This window comes from Cupressus sempervirens, chromosome 4 (genome assembly GCF_028749045.1).
Source record: "Cupressus sempervirens isolate cs-2001-9-10 chromosome 4, ASM2874904v1, whole genome shotgun sequence".
NCBI classification, from domain to species: Eukaryota; Viridiplantae; Streptophyta; class Pinopsida; order Cupressales; family Cupressaceae; genus Cupressus; species Cupressus sempervirens.
In genome coordinates, this window is record NC_143121.1 from 495,953,008 (window position 1) to 495,969,209 (window position 16,202).

Consider the following 16,202-nt stretch of genomic DNA (forward strand, 5'->3'; position numbering starts at 1 on the left):
TGATGTTGAGATGTTCTGTAATGATAGAGGAATCAAAAGATAGACATCTGCCCCTAGGACCCCTCCACAAAATGGGATTCCTGAAAGGAGAAACATGTCTATAATGGACTATGCTAGAACACTTATAATGGATAAGAATTTTGCTCTGAAATAAAAAAGAGAAGTTTTAAGTACTGCTATATATACCTTGAACTATGTACAAATCAAGAAAGGTACTCATTCAACACTTTTTGAACTATGGTATGGATATCCACCCAATGTAAAATACTTTAAGGTATTTGGGAGTAAGTGTTACATTCTTAAAGATGTTAGGAATGGAAAGCTTGATGCAAAAAATAAAGAAGGTATATTCCTTGGATACTCCACAAGAATTAAAGCTTATAAGTGTTTAAATACTAACACTAACAAAATTGTGGAAAGTGAAAATGTGAATTTTGATGAATTTACAGAGGTACATGAGGCTGAACCTATGAAAGAACCAAAAGAATACAAATCATTTGTATACTTTAATGAAGGAATGCCTGTTGAAGAAGATGCTACAAATCAAGTTACAAATCAATAGCAAGTATCAGTAACTGTCGAGTCACATCCTGTGAATGCTGAGTTGCATTCGGGAATTAAGCTGCATTCAGATGCCAAGTTACAGAACGAAGAAGATGCACATTCTAATTCTGAGATTAGTACACATGAAAGAGACAAAGATGTACATAGTGATTCTGAAGCTGAAAGATAAAATGTAGAAACAAGAGCTGAGTCAAGATTGTCTAAATATGTCAAAAGATATCATCCTATTGATCAAATCATTGGAGATAAAAATGCTAGGCCAATGACAAGAAACAAACTAAGAAGTGAATCATGTTTGTTAAGCATGAAGGAACCCAAAATAGTAAAAGATGCATTAGAAGATGTAGATTGGTACAAAGCCATAGAAGAAGAGATTGAGTAGATAGAGAAGAATAAAACATGGAGTCTGGTTCCTAGACTAGAAGACAATAATGTGATTGGCCCCAAGGGGTTATTCAAAAACAAGCTACATGAAAATGGTGAATTCACAAGAAACAAAGCAAGAATATTTTGCAAGGGATATGCACGAGAAGAAGGAATCGACTATGGGGATACATTTTCTCCTATTGCAAGAATGGAAGGAGTAAGAATTCTACTTGCTTATGTTGCATACAAAGGTTTCAAAGTTTATTATATGGATGTTAAATCTACATTTTTGAATGGTATACTAGAAGAGAAAGTTTGAATAGAACAACTAGAAGGATTATTGATGATAACAATAAGAACATGGTATGTAGACTGCACAAAGCCCTATATGGATTGAAGCAAGCACCAAGAGCATGGTATGCGAGACTTCATACTTATCTTGTGAAGATTGGATTTAAAAGGATTGATGATAACAACAATCTATACATAAAGATAGAAAAAGCCAAAGGTATTTTTCTATCTAAAATATTTGTTGATGATAGCATATTTGGAGGACAAGATGCTTTATGGAAGGATTTTTCAAATCAGATGAAGTAAGAATTTGAAATGTCTATGTTTCGAGAAATCAATTTTTTTGTGAGATTGCATGTATATTAGATGAAGTATGGTATATACATCACTCAGTCAAAGTATGTCAAAGAGATATTAAAGACTTTTGGATTAGAAGATTCCAAACTAGTAAGCACACCTATGGTGACAAGACACAAGTTGTCAAAGAATGATGATTTAGCTAAGGTGAATCAAACATTATATAGGTCTATGATTGGAAAGTTGCAATATGTTGTACATAGCAAACCTGATATTGTATTATCTATAGGATAGTTGCAATATTCTCTGCAAATCTTGGGGAGAATCACTTAATGGCTATAAAGAGATAATGAGATATTTGAAAGGAATAGAAGAGTTTGGTCTATACTACAAGAAGAATGAAAAGTTTGAGTTGAGAGCCTACACTAATGTTGATTGGGCTAGAAACATTGATGATAGAAAGAGAACCAGTGGAGGAGCATTTTTCTTAGGCAAAAGACTAGATACATGGACTAACAAGAAACAAAGTTGTACTTCATAATATACAACTGAAGTAGAATATGTTACTACTATTGTAAACCACACAAACATTGTATGGATCAAATAGCTACTCCAAGGAATGAAGGAAGAAATCACAGAACCATTGATACTTTATTGTGACACTCAAAGAATCTAGTGATGCACACAAAGATAAAACACATTGCAATCAAGTATCATTACGTAAGAGAGTTAGTTCAAGACAAAGAAGTGAAGATGGAATATGTTAATTCAAAGGAGAAAATTGTTGACATCTTCACAAAACCATTACCTAAGGATCCTCATGAGTATCTAAGAGGTAAACTAGGGGTGATACCCTGTCAAAGGGTATTTAAGAAATATAAAGAGTACCCTACATTAAACAAGTTGATGTTTATATAATACACATTGATGTAGAGGATCTTACTTTAGGAGTTGCCTAAAGTAATCACTGAGCTAAAATTTCAAATCAGTCACAAGCACAGTGCTAGAGGGAGAAATTGAAGAAATTGCAAAAGCTTATATTTGCATGTTTCAAGATGAATTTTTTTTGGTATATGTCTTTGCCACTATTGTCAAAGAGGGAGAGTTTTACTAATCAAGAGTTGCCAAAACAAAGAGGGAGAAAGCAAATTGAAACTATCAAAGAGGGAGAGATTTGCTAATTAGAAAGAGAGAAAGTACATCAAAGAAAGAAAGTGTAATCATAGAGGGAGAAATCCTAATCTACCTAGTGAGAGGGGGATATAAGAAAGAATTTTGTAACCTAATAAGAAGGTGGAAGTTGCTGATAGAGGGAGAAATTTTAAATACAAATTTTTCTTTTTGGTATTGCCGTACTAATTTGACTTAGCCAGAATATTTTTTTTGGCTGAACAAGATGTTCATCATTTGATTGACTTGGTTGATCAATCTGGTTTTCCATCAATGCCAAAGAGGGAGATTGGTGAAAATAGATTGAAAAAGATCATTGATAAGAGAGATTGTTAAGAGGGAGAATGTTGAAGAAGACTATGTGTTTCAATCATTGTTTTGTCATTGATGTCAAACCTACTATTTTTTGGTAAGGCAACTACTTATAAGATTCAAGTACTATCACTTAGTTGATTAATGAAGAGGATCTGATCAATAAGAGGTAACAATAGCACCTAGAGGAAAGGTTGAGTTATGATTATATAATGAAGTACAAGGATTAGTTAAGACAGTGATGACATGATGTATTGATGATCTACTTAAGGTTACAAAATGATTGGCTACACTTAGAAAGTTTAGATGAACAAGTTAAACAAAGTTTGTCTACCAAGCTTGACCGAGTGGATAGTAGGGGCTAAGCAAAGCTAGTGCAAGTTGAGTAGAAAGTTAGTTAGAGCTAGGTGAAAGAAAACTCTAGTGGATGCCTAGAAAAATAGTTGATGCCAAATAAAGTTTAGTTGATGTCAAGCATCAATAAACTTTAGTTGATACTGAGTGACTTTACAGTCGATGTCGAGCAATGTAGTATGTGTCAAGCATCAAAAGATTAATAATGACAAGCTGCTGCATTATGATAAAGATTGAAGATTTATTGAATCTAGGCCGACAAGTTTGTTTTCTTAAAACTTGTGAACCAAGAGGAAGATAAGGTTGATGAGCTAGTGGCATAGAATTTGATGTAAATTATTTTTAGGTGAATTCTAATGGATTCTAGGAGAAGTTTCTAGGAAAGACAAGATATGGGGTAGATACATTATATCCTACCTAATCCATCCAAAAACCTAACTTGGACGATGGAAAAGGAGTGGAAAAAATATCCTAATTTCCTATTTATAGGAATGTTTAGTCATTAAGAAAAAGAGGTTGGTGTCATGTGCAAGAACCTAAGGAGGAGAAGGAATTAAGGGTTTTGCTTCATTAAGTGACCCAAAAGAAGAGCCTACAATGACATGCTAAGAAAGAAGGCTTGAGGAGATGAATGCTTGAAGGGTTAACAAGCTATCAGAGGTATAAAGTATGAAAGCCAAGAAGAATTGAGGACTAAAAAGAGATCTGTAATCTGCAAGAGAAGTTGTAAGTTGTATTAGATCAAAGCTCTACTATTACTCTCTAACAATTGTATCAATCTAGGGTAAATCCTTTGGATTAAGGTTGACGTAACAATCATTTTAAAATCCTTTAACTAGGTGGCATTCCAAGTGAATGGCCTAAAGTCTTCTAACAAGGCTCACTTTTAACAAGGTGATTGAAATCCCTTAATTGGGTCACATTTAATAGTATGTATTGTAACCTTTAATAGGGTTGGCCTTTCATAAGGCATCACTTCAGAAGAGTGAAAAAGAAGTAGCATGTTACTAGTGGTTTTTCCCATATTGGGTTTCCACGTAAATCATTGTGTCAAGTGTGCTGATGAAATTGTTGTGTTTCATGCTTTACATTTTTGCAAGTTGATTTCACAGTAACATACAAGTTTTAGTATTTACATAATGGATGCACGCATGGGTATGAATTTTTTATGGGTTCATTAAGTTGTGAAAAGTTTTATTTATACATATGGACCTTGGATAACTGATTCACCCCCCCCCCCCCCCCCCCCCCCCCCCCACCTCCTCAGTTATTCTAAAACTAATTCCAACATCTTTTGGGGTCAATTCCTCAATGTTTGCATGTAGTGGAGGGATAGCAAAATGGGGAACAAGTCTTGATTTTGATTTCTCATAAGGAAGGCCAATGTTTTTGCATCACCCACAAGTTGCTCAAGTTTCTTGAGAGCTTCAATTAATTCTTTCATTCCCTCTTCCTCAATACAATACAACTACATTTTGTGTCTAATCATCACCTCTTTTCTCAACCATCTCAGAGTATCTTCCATCAGAGATTTATCCTTAGATGAAGAGGGAGCTTGTATTGCTAGGCCTTTTCCTTTATCACTCCTCTCTGAAGTCTTCTCCTTTTGTGAGAGATCCACATTAGGCATCTCTGTGTCTATTGAGTCCATAGTCCTCACCTCTATATCTTGAGAAGTCTATTGAGGTTCCTCATATATTTGCCCCTCCTCTGATACTTCATCGGTGGGTCTTTGTTGTGACTCTTCTTCCTATTTAGCTCATACCTATTCTTCATTAACTAAAGGAAGAGGAGTAACTAAAACTTTATCCGTGCAAGATAAATCTTGATTTGGTGATGGTGGATCAATTAAAGGTCCTTGTGGCTGAGGCAATAATTGAATATAATCCTCTTGTTGAGGTTGATTCATTGGTGTATTCGTTATCTTGTCTCATACCAGCTTAGTGCCTATAGGCATGAAATCAAAATCTAACATCTTAAAGAAATCAACCCCTTGGTCCTCTTGCTCATCGATCCATTATTATGAGTCATCCTCCAAAGTTGTGGCTTGAATAGGTTGTGTAGGAATGGATGGTGGTGTTATAGTGGAGCTTCTTCTCCATTCTACTTCTATAGCCTTAGAAAGATGAGTCCTTTGACTCAGGGGAAGGTTATCCTCTTCATCTTCATCATCCTATTCTTCTTCTTTTGGAGTAACTTTTGGAACTGATGGAAAATTAATAACCTTTCTTATCACTTTTTTTCTCCTTGCCCTCCTAACTGAAGTTTTTATCTTTCTCTTCTTGGGAGCCAAGGGAGAGGCTTCTTCCTCTTGTGTAGGTGGAGATACTTCGTATGCTTCTGCTTCAACTCCTTGCCCTTGTTCTGGAGGTGGCATTGACAGATAATCCTAAGTTTGAGTACCTTCTACATTCTTTGCCCCTTCTACATTTTCTATCTCTTGGCTCTTAGGTGCTTGAGTTGCCTCCTCTTTGGGATCAACTTGTTGAGGGGAAGTTATTTTTCTTTTATTTTTACCCTTCTATGCCCTGAAGTATCCAAATTCTCTATCAAGTTGATGCACCATTTTTGGCCTTACTGGAGACTAAGTTGTGAATGTTTGTACTGTCATTTTTGCTCCTCTACCTTTTACTAGGCATGTTGTAGCTTGAAAAACTACAGTTTATGGAATCAGATCCATCTTGAATGGTCTCTTGATCCATTCCTTGGTTAACTAGATGACATGCCTCACCCTATGATTGATATCTGTGTTTTCTTCTCTATCAATCTCTACATTCAAAATAGGCCAATCATTTATCTTATCTTGATTATACAAGGGATCTGAGACCTCTTCAGTTTCCTATTGCATGATCTTTAATGGGACCTTCATTTTCAAGGCATTGCCTGCTAAATAGAGAGTCATCCTACAATAATCTAGGATCTCGTAGTCATCTACTACATTCATCCAATGATCCTCTATGACATCTTTATGTTGGAATTGTCTTCTTGCCAAGTAGTGAACTCTACCAATGTTATCAAAATAGGGACAAGGAGAGTTATATTCCTCCAAGGGATATTGATCCCATTCAGACTTAGAAGTCGCAATATCCTAGTCCTGTTTAACACCGAACATATCTATAGTGATGGGCCATACCCAGGTCTTCTTATGTTGCTTCCTTACTCTCTCATATGTAGACAAGAGTTATCGTGCAATTTATAGCAATATGAGTCTATCATATAGATATCTAGGGAGCTTCTTTGGATTTATAGTCATACTCGCTACCCTTAAATAAGTGCATGTCTTGAATTGGATGTAATAGGAACCTATCTCTATAATCTTTGTTGCTGCCTCTTCTAACATTCTTTTCGCATAATCTCCCTCAATGAACTTGATGATTACAAAAATGAAGGCATCATTCACTATTCTATACTCCTTGCTATGATCTGAAAGCTTTTTCCTCACCAGCTTGGGGTATACCACATAAGCAGTTAGCATCTTGCAAGTTACCCCTTTTGAACAATCTTGGGTAATCTGTTGCTCTTGTAGCTAACATATACTCCAAATAAGATGTTATATAGAACCTTTTATTGTTTTACCACCACCATTTGTTCATCTAAATTATCACTAAGAATTGAGGCCCAGTTAATTGGCATCTTTGCCATTTTGATGGTTTCAATAAAGTATACCATCCATATATTCAAGTGTCCTGCTGCTAGTAATCCCATTATTCTACTCAGGAGCACTATAGAATTTCCAATATCATCTTTAATAACCTCTCATCTATCTATATTACTAGCCTTTTTTCCAATAGGAGTCTTATCAATGAGATACATGGATAGGATAATTTCTGATGCTTCCTCTTCATGCTCTCTATACCACCTTTCTACTTGATCATATGTCAGTCTTATATACTGATCCACCCTTGGAAGATGGAAAACTTTCTCGATGTTCTTAGGCCTCAAATCCAGGATGATCTCTCTAGTTATGCTTTTTACAATTCTCTCCTATGAAACATAGTTTTTTGCCAATGCCATAATCAACTTAGAAGACTATATTGAAACTGAGTGTGATGCTACATTTACCAACCCTGATCTGATAAGTGTAGATATCATTGGAGACCTCTCAATTGGTTTGTTGAATAGGATTAAGAATGCATTCAAGTCAATATGGCCTAGCTTAGTGTCTCAGATCTTTGAATATGCATCCTAGAAGCATGACTTTGATGGAATACCTTGAAATTTGAAGACCACTAGTTTCAGAGCCATCTTTGTAGCGAGGGTGGATGAGGAGGAAGCTATTTAATTTTCCCAAAATTGACATCCATTAGTCCAGAAGGTAGAAAAAATTAATTAAAAAAAACCCTAGTTATGACAAAAACAAATCCAAAAACCCTAAATCTTGAAAAGTGTGACAAAAACCTAAAAGCCCTATAAAACACCTCTACTAGACAAAACTTTGGTGAACCTTGTGCACCTTGAGGATGTGCTAGGTGTGCCTTTACCCTTTGTTACACCTTCAACACTAAGGGTGAGCACCTAGTGCACCTTGTGGGGTATGCTAGGTGTGCACCCTTATAATGCAAAGTTTGCTAAGTGTGAAATGAAAGGGGTGCACACATAGTGCACCAAGTGCACCCTCTTTGCAATGTGGGGGGATACTTTTCCTTGAAAGTTGTGCACATGTGCACCTTTCACTTAGGTGAAAGCTTGTTTGTTTGCTTAGGTTCTTTCTTTTTTAATTAAGTTTTTTTATTGTGTTTTGCAAAGAAAAAAGGTGCACAAGGTGCACACCTTCTAACTATGTGCTTGTATGTGTGCATGATCTACAAAGATTTGGCACACCTTATGGGGTGCGGAGGTGCACAACGTGTTCAAGTAGAGGGAAGAATGAGTGAGTGAATAAGGGGGCTATCCTGAGCTTTTATAGGCTTGGGATAGAGTGCACCCTTTGGGGTGTGCACCTGCACAAGTGCACATTCCCAAAGGGAAGCATTCCACACTAGTGTAACTAGCACACTAGCACACCTCCAACAGTTGCTGCACCTCCAATGGTGCACTAGTGTACCCTATTCAATTATAAAAAATAAAACTTTACCCAAAATCTCTAATTTTTGGCCACCAAGTTTCTCAAGCAAAGGGCCAAGGTTGACTTTGACATTAGGTAGAACTCTAAAAAAGACTCAGATCTTAGACTAGGGATTTGGAAAGCTAAAAAATATACTAGGGGGTCCCTATTTCTAGGTGAAATGGGGTGTGTGTTATGAAATCACAATAGTACCTCTGAGGGTTTTACTCATTCATGACATAAGTGTTGGTTCCTATAGTTAATTGTCTATTAGTGTCAAATACTTAGTCATTTATTTGGCATAGTTTGTTGGCCATCATTGTAATAGAGCCATCCAATGAAGGATGGGAAATGTATTTAGACTTGCTCATATTCTAGTTTGAGCTTAGCAATTGTTATTGCCAATCAAGTCTATGGTTGTTGAGTAATCCTATATATGTCAAACTATATAGAGTCAGTTCATGCTAATTTATAAAGTGAATGTCAAGTATTGAAAAGTTGAGGGACAAAATGAATATTAGTCATGATCGAGCAACAAAGTGTTCAAGTGCCGTGCAAGCCGTGTTGATATATTTGTTTGGAATTGCACAAACACTGAGATAAACAAGTTTTGGCCAACTTAATGCATGCTTCAATGATCAATGAGTAATTTAAGAAGATAATTATAGATTTTGGCATGGATCATTAATCCTTATGTAAACTAATTAACTAATTAGAATAATGGAAGGTTTAAGCGACAAAAGGGAGAAATCTAGATCGTTGATCTTGATCTAGAACCTTCTCTAGTTGGTTATAAAAGAATGATCCAAACCTTATTTTCAATATGATGAGTGTGTATGCATGAGAAGTGAAGTTTGGATGCTTGAAGTGAAGTTATGAAAGAGAATCAAACAGAGCGACTAAGCAAAGTAGTGAAGTACAAAATAAATTTATATTAGATCAAAGAAAGGATTAGACATTAGAAAGAGGAGATCTATTATCAAGCATTATAGTGCTAACTAATGGATTATATACTAATACATTCTAGCAAAGTGAATTAGGGTAGATATCTTAATAGAGTAGTCTTAATAGGCCTATGTAAAATTCCTAACAGAGTACTTACTTTGTTGTATGTTTTAAATTGTTTAATCAAGGTAGACTAAATAAGTCTCATAGATCTTAATAGGGCACACCCCTTATAGAGTAGATCATCAGAAGTGATCAAAATTGTAGCCTTAAAAAGTGAACTTTATTGCTACAATAGTGAAGATATGTGGGTGTCATCCCCGACCCAATTTTATAGCCACCTTGGAGGGTTTTTGGGTTACGAAATCTTTGTGTTATGCGTTGATCTTTTAATTTCATGTTTATGGTTGTGATCAATAGATTAGACATGATATATCATTGTAGTATATATTTATGTGATTTATGATATTATTGAGATATAAGGATTAGTGGTGAAAGATATTGATTTGATAATTATTTCAAAGGATAAGAGTTGATTAGATCTTGATTCACCCTCCCTCAATATCTTTCTTTTCCAATAGACTTCCAACAATTGGTATCAGAGCTTTGTTCTCTTAGCAAAAGTCTAACCATTTGAGAGTCAAGATGTTGGAGATGGAGGCTTATAAGTTGGGAAAGATCATTGAAAGCTAGAAGCTTGATATACAACTAGCATTGCAACAACTTGAAGTAGCAAGAGAGTAATTGTAGAAATCCTTAAAGAAAAGGAAGGAGTTGTAAATCTAGCAAAATGACACTCAATATCAAGAAGACAATGAAGGATTACTTGATGTTGGAAATTCTAGTGAAAGTGATGTAATGGTAGAAGATCTATTGGAAATGAATATTACACTAAATGATGAGATAAGAGGACTAAAGAGATACCATGAAATCCAATCAATAAGACTATGTGAAGTAAGTGAATAGAAAAAGGAAGCCAAGGAAGAAAAAACTATGGTTGATGAGGACAAAAGACAAATTACCACAATACTTGATGAAAGAATAGCTGATGTGTAGAAACTCACTCAAGAAATTTTATATGCTCAATCAATTCCTAAGTGCAAATCAAGAACTCAATAAGAAATATATGGAGATTGAAAATCTAAAATTTGAGGATGAGAATTTGAGGAATGAGTTAAGATCCAAAAATGAATTCATTGAAAGGTTGAAGAAACTTAAACAATTTGTGAGATACTATGAAGAGCTAATGAGATCACCATGACACATTTGGAATAGACTATGCTAAGAACCTATTATCTACCAATAAAGGAGAGTTGTCAAAGAGTGAAGAACCAAGTAATACAAAGAAAAAGAATAGAAAACCTACCTATTATCATTATGGAAAACAAGGTCATATAGAAAAAATTTGCAAAAGTAAGACTAGTAAGCAAAACCCTAAGCCTAAATTCAATGGATACTATTTTAATTGTTAGAAGAAAGGACATCAAGAACATGAGTGTAGATCCAAAGTCATCAATACACCAGTTGCACCTAGATTTGAAGGATATTGCTTCAATTGTCAGAAATATGGGCATAGAGCTCAAGAATGTAAACCATAGGAAAAACCTAACTAGATAGTCAAGGAGAAAGGAAATACACCTAAGAAAGGTAACAATTCATACAATTGGATTACAACACATATTATAATTGTCATTATTGTGCTAAATATGGTCATATTATAAAAAATTGTATTAGAACACATTTCAGAGGCAAATCTAAGTGTTGGATGAATGACAACATAGTGTTTTATATTTGTCATAAGATTGGACATTTGAGAAGAAATTATAGGACCCAAGCACCACCACCAAGCAGTGAACAAAATAAAGGAAAAAGAAAAAGAAATGTAGAACTAACAAGAAATGAGATGAATTAAACAAGGAGAAAGAAGGATGAAAGGCAACAACAGTGGAAATAGTGAAGGTGAGATCACCCAATCTAATGGATCAGGTGATTCCTCCACTTCAAACTAAGAAAATAGAGTTATGATGAAATATATCTCAAACAATTTTTCATACATTGATTCCTAATATTAAATGTAGTAAATATCATATTTGCATGAGATGAGATGCACTGGGAAATACCGAAAATGCAAGTCGAGTAAAGAAAACATATAGCAAGTTGGAGCACAGTTGATGCTAAGCATCAATATAGATGTTAGTTGTTACTGAGTCATAGTATGAATTGAGCTGATATACTTGACTGAGTTGTGATTGAGAATTGGTGTTAAGTTGTGACTGAGTTGGTGAGTTGATTGAGCCAGTGAATGGATTATGAATGTCAAGTTACCATATAGATATTGAGATAATTGTCATGCATTTTGAGCCTATCTACTATATATGGAACATTAAATGCAAAGGTATTTTGAGAATTTGAAGGCATATAGTTGATTTCATGATCATTTCTTCATTCACCTAGCAATTGAGAGTTTGTAAAGTGATTCAAAGGCAATTTTAGAGCAATTTTTGTGAAGCTTGCAAAGATCTAGTGTGTGGCCTCAACAAAAGTGAGTAAGTTTGCAAAGATTATTTGAACCAAGTTTAATTGTCATTTGAAGTTTCAAAACCCTAGTTTGAAATAACATCTTTTTCATCTCCATCTAGAAAGAAGGATGTATCAAAGGATAGTAATGCCCAAATTGTGCATAATGATGCGTGCCCTCTGCCAAAATTTACGGTATACCCTAAAATTTCAATGCTAGGAGACACATCTGGCGTGTTATTATCAATTCCACTATGAGTTATCATGGTACATGATGTGCAATATTTCTATATGTTTAAGATTAGAGAAATTAGAGATTTCAAGCTAAGAAATACTTATGGTAGGTTGTGTGAGAATGAAGTTTTAAAGGATGAAAACAAAGTAGTTACTAAGAAAAGGCTTACCCGTGCCCTATCTTTTTCTAAGAATTTTGAAGTCAAGTGGATTAAGATTGTTTTGAGTAGGTTACATGACATGAAGTAATGGATAGAAAATGGGCCAGTAAAGATCACCAAATCAATCATCCACCAAGTCACTGGATACCCTACCCTAGATCGAGTGAAGGCTCTATGATTCCAAGCCATAAATATGATTGAAGAACTTACCATGAAAAAGTGGAAGGGTCATGGGATGTCAATTGATGTAATTGATGATCCTATCATTGAATTTGTAGTCTAAGTGATTTCTGACAAATTCTATTAATCGAGCCGATTGAATAGTGTGCCTTGCATAGCATTAGATTTGGGTTATAAGATTGTCAAGATGGATCACAACTATTATTTGGCCAAGCTACATTTGATTCAACTAGTTCAGAATGTGGGAGCCATAAGAAAAGCAAAGAATACTTTATGTAAGTTTGGTTCACTCAATTTCTGTAGAGTCTTTTATGTACACAATTTATTTCCTGCCATTAAAAAGTAGTATGGGATAAGAATATGCCTGTAATCAAATAGATAAATGGTTACATTGAGCAATTAGGACTAATTTTTGAGACAATTTGGGATGGGTGTTTTGATGATTTTAATGGAAATATGAAGAATAGGATGAGAATCCCTAAATTAGTCATTGATAATTATTATGATCACATTCATTTCATGGTGGATATCAACTACACCTATGGTTAGGCTATTATGCCGAGGATTACATTGTTGAGGTCGATGAAATATGAAGTAAATATTGATGAAGTGTCTGTAGTAGTGACAATATTATTATAAATTTTTTTTGACAAGAATGCTGAGCCATTCAACACATATGAAATATTAAAGATCAAGATGTTGATGTAGAAAAAAGTCTCTAAGATGGACATGAAGAGAAAGAAAATGATTGAAGACAGACACCCCTAAAAATTATAAAAGGTGAAGGGGAAGATCAGGATGTTAGAAATAGTAGACCACCAATATAACTGGGGTGGGGGGTGGGGGTTGAATTAGTTATATGTTTATCTTAAATAATTCTTAATAATTCAACCAAAGTAAACAACAATCATAAATAAATGCACATACATAGTTATACTAGATATGTTGACTAGGGAAACCCTAATGATGCCCACAAAATAATGTACTAATTTGAATATTCCTTGTTAGAGGATGGACCCTATTAGGAGTCTATTACAACACTTAGTATAAAGAGTCCTTGTTAGGAGAGTTTGAATCCCCATTAGGAGTTGTAGAAGACAACTGAACCCACTATCCAAACAACTTTAGGATCAGATAAATGAACCCATTGTCCAATTGATCTCAATACTATTCCTTTCAGAATAATGGATGTGAGATAGTCTTTTGCTTTTTCCTCTATCTAGTACATTGAACTTCTTCACCTTTAGATCATGTAATCAGATCTGGAACTCTAAGCCCATCAACAATAACCTTTCAGGTCACACATTAGTAGATTACTCTACTCCTCTACTTCACAATTCACAAGTCTTCTCTGCTCCTTAATTTCAATGATGATAACTAAAACTTAGAAAGCATCTTTCCTTTATACCACACTTCAACATTAATTCCTTGAGTCAGCTCCATACTTTATTAAATGTTAATTAAATGAAATACACATTTAATTAATACTGTTAGCTCATAGTTATACACAAACTTTCAAATGTGCAACTTCCGTACCTATGCACTCACTGACATTATCAGTGGTCAGCATATTTCCTCCAGTTAACTATGCAACCCTTCATTCCAAACGTAATGTGCTATATCGATCATACAATAGAAACTATTTTCCCAATGCTTTGTTTCCTTGTAGTTCTCTGTAAATCATCAATATCTTTCGTACATTATTGATTTAGATTTTACACACTTTCCCACATGTTAAATACATGCTGTATTATATGTTGGTAACTACGCATAAGTAGATATGCAATGTAATGTCCTTAATATATAAATCTTAGTCTGCTTCTTTGTTAGTCTTTTACAAACTCATTACTATGTTGTCATCAATGACAAACTTAGTCATAATATTGTCCTACAATGCTCCCCCATAGCATCATCATTCATGCTAACAATCTCCCCCTTTGGCATTGATGGCAACATAGATGAAAAACATCTAGTTCCAAGAATACCAACAAGTTTCTTCATCACTCTAATCTTGCTTCATGCAAATATTTTATTGCAACACTTCTCCCCCATAGTACAAACTCTCTCTAATGTTTTTCATGTCACTTTCTTCCCCCATTGACATCAATGTCAAAGATAGTACAAAAATTGAACATACAATAATCTATTAGCATGACCACAAGCCAATCTGTTGCTTTACAACTTTTGCATATAGTTCTATAAACAAGACAAGTGTTTAAAGACATTGTTGCAGACCAATTACCATTGCCAAGAGTCCTTGACTGAATTTATTCATTACAGATACTCCCCCATTGAGGAAGCATCAGCATTTAGTCTGGTCTAACAATGGTGCTATGTACCCTAGATTGATGCAATTTTGCATCTTCTACTCTGAGGTAGGGGCATAACCGCAAGCATATCTCTTAGGTACTTAAAGGTATCATTTGGTAAGGCCTTTGTGAAAATGTTTGTAATCTATTCCTTAGTATTAATATACTCCAGTCTAATGTATTTCTTAGCAACTTTCTCTCTCAACACGTGATATTTAATGGCAATATGTTTAGTCTTAGAATGCAAAACAAGATTCTTAGACATGTTAACTGTACTTGTGTTAATACAGTAAATGATAACATGTTCTCTAAATGTATTTCCAATATCCTTCATCATCTACTTCATCCATATGAATTAATTATAGTTGTTTGCTGCTACAACATACTTTGCCTCTACAATACTTTATGAGGTACAATCTTGCTTTTTGCTAAGCCAAGAAACTAATCTTACTCCAAGGAAGAATGCTCCTTTACTAGTGCTTTTTCTATCATCCCTATCTCTATTGAAATCAACATCTGTATAAGTGCAAAGAGTTAAAACATTACTTTTGTCATACCAAATGCCATAATTTGATGTCCCTTTCAGATATCTAAATATCATCTTTACTATTGTATAGTGATATTCTTTAGGATCAGTTTGAAACCTTGCCATAATTCCAACTGCATTAGCTATATCTGGATTGCTATGAGTTAGATACTATAGTCCTCCAATAATAGATCTGTACTTCTTTTGTTCAATAGTAGGTGTCTCATCCTTGCTTGATAACTTGTGACCAGTTACCATAGGTGTTCCAATAGGTTTACAATCTTCTAGACTGAATCTTTTCAGCAAATCCTTTAAATAATTTGTTTGAGAAATAAAGATACCTTCTTTGTTCTGAACAATTTGCAATCCCAAGAAAAAAGTCATTTCTCCTATCATGCTCATCTCAAACTCTTTCTTCATGTCTTTTGAGAATTTGTTACTGACTTCATCATTTCCACCAAAAATAATGTCATCAACAAATACAATGATTATTAGCAAAACATATTCTATTTTCTTCAAGTACAAGTTACTATCTAATGTTCCTTTAGAAAATGCAAGCTTTGTTAAGCATTTGTCCAACCTTGCATACCAGGTTCTTGATGCTTGCTTTAGTCCATACAATTCTTTCTTTAGTCTACAAACCATATCCTTCTCTTCAGTTAAAGGAAAACCCTCTGGTTGTTCAATGTAAACTTCTTCTTCAAGTTCTCCATTCAAGAATGTTGACTTAACATCCATTTGATATACCTTAAAATTCTTATTTTTTGCATATGCTAGGAACATTCTGACTACTTCCATTCTAGCTATAGGTGCATATTTCTCCTCATAATCAATTCCTTCTTGCTGAGAGTAAACTTTGCATACAAGTCTTGCTTTGTTTCTTATTACTTCTCCTTCTTCATTCATTTTATTTCTAAATACCCATTTTATGC